Raw genomic sequence first — 4,344 nt, 5'->3', positions numbered from 1 at the left:
ATTTGTAAACAACATTGTTATTTAAAACTCCTTGAATGATCCTAATTTGAGAGTGCCAGCTGGTTCATTTTGGGACCTCTAAAGGTTATTCCCTCTCCCCTCAAAAAGAAAAATGCAGGCGTAAGTGACATGGGAAAAGCATGGACTGTCTTCCTAAGGATTGTGGCTTGAGAAGTCTGCTGCTTAGGAAAGATAGTGGACTTATTAACACAGTGGTTGTCTTTTAATAGCCCTAATGTTTTGGTGAGAATGATGCTGCTCACTTAACAAGGAAAGAAAAAGAAAAATCATTGGAAATTCCACCTCCCACAAACAAATGCTATTAACATTTTGGTGAATATCCTCTACACATTTTTCTACACACATATATACTCAAATAAATGTGTTCAGTTTTATACGGATAAAATATACACCAAATTCTATGTCAATCCTACTTTTTCTCACTCACCCATAAGCAGTTGCCTGTGGATTAACTCACGCAGATGTGTCCGGAAATACAGTCTTGGGGTCGCCATCAGAGAGATGGCCACCAAAGCCTCGGGAGGCAGAGGAGCCCACCAGGCAGAGGCTGGGAGGAGAAGAGCAAGGGCCACCACAGTTCCTGGAACTCGAACAATGACCAGGCATGGGGAACCAGAGGAAGCAGAGAAGGAGCAGCTATGGAGGCAGGAGGAACGAAAGAGAGCCCTTGGCCTTCAGGAAAGAGGAATGGTCAACAGTGTAAAAGGCCACTGTCAGATCAAATAAGAAAAGTGCTTTGGATTTACTAATAAAGTGGTAGCTGGTGGCCAGGGTAAGTCAAGTGGTAGAATGAAAACCAAATTGTGAAAGAACTGAAGAGAAAATGGAAGCAGTCTGCCTGCCCTCCCCACTTATAGTCCCCCCTCCTCTCTCATCAGATTTTCTCCAACACTAATGTGCCCATGAATCACTTGGGCATATTGTTACTGTACAATGCAGATCTGTTTTAGTATGTCTTGAGTGGGTAACAAGCTCCCTGGTGATGGTGGATACCACTGGACCAAACTTGAAGAAGTGAGGGGCTAGATTGGGCAGCCCAGTGACAAGACCCAGTCTTGATAAGCTCACATAGGGCTTTACCAAAGAGAGTCGAACATGCAGAGATGAAAATGAATTCTTAGGGTCCTAGATTATTATTCATATCATAAAAACACTAAAAAGGAAAACTACAGGAAATTTCTGTTCCTGTGTGTCTAATTATTTCCTGCGTATATGACTTGCTCATGAAAGTCCGTCCATTTGAGTCACTTAAAAGTGCTTAAGTTCCAAACTTATGAAGATTTTCTAGTTATCTTTTAGTTATTATTTCTACTTTAACTGCTGTAGGTCCAAGAACTTGCTCTCTAAGATCACAGTCTTTTGAAATTTATTGGTAATTAGCTTTATGGCTCATAACATGATCCCATGAGAGCTTGAAAAGAACATATTCTACCATTGATGGGTAAAGTGTTTTATGTCTCTTAGATCAAATTTACTACCTGGGTTGATAGGTCTTCACATTCTAACAGTTACTAAAAAGAAATGGGTTAAAATCTCCAGGATTTCTGGAAAGCCTTTGAAAACTATGAAAATTGCTTAGTACAGTGCTTCAACATAGGAAGTATTCAGCGCATGTTTTATGAATGAGTGAATAAATGAATAAAACATCATCAATGCTGAACAATTAACATTTTGTTGTATACTATCTTATGGTATTTAATTTTTCTGTATATGTACTTTTCTTGTCAGTCAAGCTAGACTGCCTCCTTGCCCACACCTCCATCCAACAAAGGGAAATCATGTTTACCAAAACCTGACCTGGTCTTTGCCGACCTGGTCCTTACCTGATGGAGCTGACAGCCCAATAAAACTTACCTGATCACCAACGCCTACCCACCATACCTCAGACCAGGAAATATTTCTTGCTCCTCTGAGTTCTTCCAACATTCACTCACTGTGTAGCCAATTTAACACTTCGTCTGTTTTCATTGCAGTTATTTGTATTCATAACACACTTCCCTATCAGGTTTAGACTCCAGGTGTGCAGATTATCCTATTTTTTTTAATATAACTGCCTTATTGAAATATAATTATTGATAAACCATAAAATCCACTCTCGTAAAAAATACGATTCAGTAGAAGACCATCTTATTCACCTTGGAGCCTTTGCAGCAGTGGTTCTCCATTTGGTTGCACATTGGAGTCACCTGCAGAGCTTTTAAACAATACTGTTGCCTGCTTCTCACCTCCCAGAGGTTCTGACTTAATTGGTTTGGGGTGCAGCCAGGGCACTGAAGTTTTTAATAGCCCTGGAGTGATTTTAACTTTTAGCCAAGGTTGGCCTATAGTGCTTTGCACATAACTGGCACCCAATAATTGTTTGTTGTAAACGTGCATGAATTAGCCCTAACTTCAAATATCCAGCTAATTAATTCACCCAAGAGCTGCCTTCCCTGTCTCCCTTATGGCCCATCAGCTCTTATAACATAATGTTCTGCTTATTATGTTTATCTCCCCCACTTAGTGTGAAAGACGACTAGGAAACAAAAGCATTTAGAAAAGATGATTTGATTACTTGTAAATACGCACAAACTTCAGTAGGACTGGATCACTAAATAAGAAATAAAACAAAATACAAAAGAAATACAAATGTGACATATTCCCAAATTTCTGTATTCAAACGTCAAGGATAAAATGGTTTTCAACAAGGAATCTAATTTATGGGACAAGCTCAAGATTTCATTCATTTTGCAGACCAGATGTAAAAATAGTATTTCTGCCACTTTATGTCAGAGCTGAAAGTGTCTTGTTATCTTCTTCCTGTGGGACTTGATGTTCACTCTTAAAATGGTGGCAAGGCAGTCTCAATTTTATTTCCATGGCTGCGAGCAGCATGAAGGCTGGGACTGTTCCAGTTCTGTACATTATGGCATCCCCGTACTGGTACATGTTAGGTGTTTAATAAATATTGGTAGAATGGATATGATCATACCACATGCCACTGTATTTAAATATGATTTTTAACTGGATAGGGAGCTGCAAAAATTTCCTGTTGCAGATGGAAAAAGGGCTTCTATGGAAAGTAACCTCAGGGTGATCTGATCATAAATTCCTAATTGGGCAGTTCATGGTGGATAGTCATGCCCCCAGGCATAGAACTTCTCTAGTAAAAGGCTTATCTTGCCTTAAGCATGCCCTGTGCATTTTTTTTTTTCTGTGCATCTAAGTTAACACGCCTTTGAAAAGCCCCCTTTCAGACCCTTCCTAAAGCGTGTTTAACCAGTCCCTGCCTAACCCCGCCTCACTTTCTCACACCTTCATGTAATCTTCTTTACGTCCTCTCCTTGATCTCAAATGCATAATTTGAGATTATTCCCTAGAGCTTTTGAGATCTTCCTCCCTGGCAGGTTGTCAGTTTGGCTCGAGTAAACTCTTAGAAAAATTCTCGATAGGTTTGGATGTTTCTTACCTGGCCACTGTTTTGACTACTTTTTGCAATTCTTAATTATGGTACTCTGAACTGGGCCACTCCTTAAACTGTCTGGGCTACAACAAACTCAGAAGAGGCTTTTTACTTCCACAGAAACAGCTGTTGCGGAGTGGGGGTGGGGGAAGTGGTGCGGATGTCTGTAAGGAGCCTCATGTGTGGAGCAAGGATGATCAGTCCTGATTAATAAATACAAGATTCTACGTCTGAGAGTTGCCCCTCGGCGAGCCCGGTCATTCTGCCTGTCTTGTAACACCACTTAATACCTGCCATTGACATCTCCCCACAGCCAGACCCCAAGGGTCTTCGTGTGCTCGTGTGCACCCGAGCCGCGCCCCCTGGTCCGCCACAGCAAGATCCCCACAGCTGGCGGTTACGCCCCAGGACGCAATGCAGGGCGACTCGGGGAACCAAAACGACAAAGTAAAACCAGTCGCGCCAAGGGGAGGGAGCGTTATTTAGGCAGCCAGCTACTTCCCCAGAGCCTCCACCCTGTCCCCTGGGCTCAGCGCCCAGCACTCGTGCGGTGCCCGGCTTTGGGAGCCCCAGCTCCCTCCACGTGTCCTGTCTTCCCAGCAGCCTCCACTGCTGCCTCGGGAGGAAACCTGACAACTCGCGGTCTAGGGACTACGACTCCCAGCAGGGACTACGGCGCTCCTCTCTCCGCCCCCTCCAGGGCATACGCAGGCGCTCTGGGCTTCGTCAACAAGCTGAGCTAGAGTCGACTGGATGCAGTGCCTTATGGGATTCGTAGTTTTTCTGGCGCTAGCTGAGCCGTCAGTCAAAGAAACAAGAACTACAAGTCTCAGCGGCCCCAGCGTGAAGAACCCGGTCACGTGTCAGGGGGCCGACCGGGC

This window comes from Furipterus horrens, unplaced genomic scaffold (genome assembly GCF_987537825.1).
Source record: "Furipterus horrens unplaced genomic scaffold, mFurHor1.1.pri manual_scaffold_3, whole genome shotgun sequence".
NCBI lineage: Eukaryota > Metazoa > Chordata > Mammalia > Chiroptera > Furipteridae > Furipterus > Furipterus horrens.
This window is presented reverse-complemented; position numbering follows the sequence as displayed.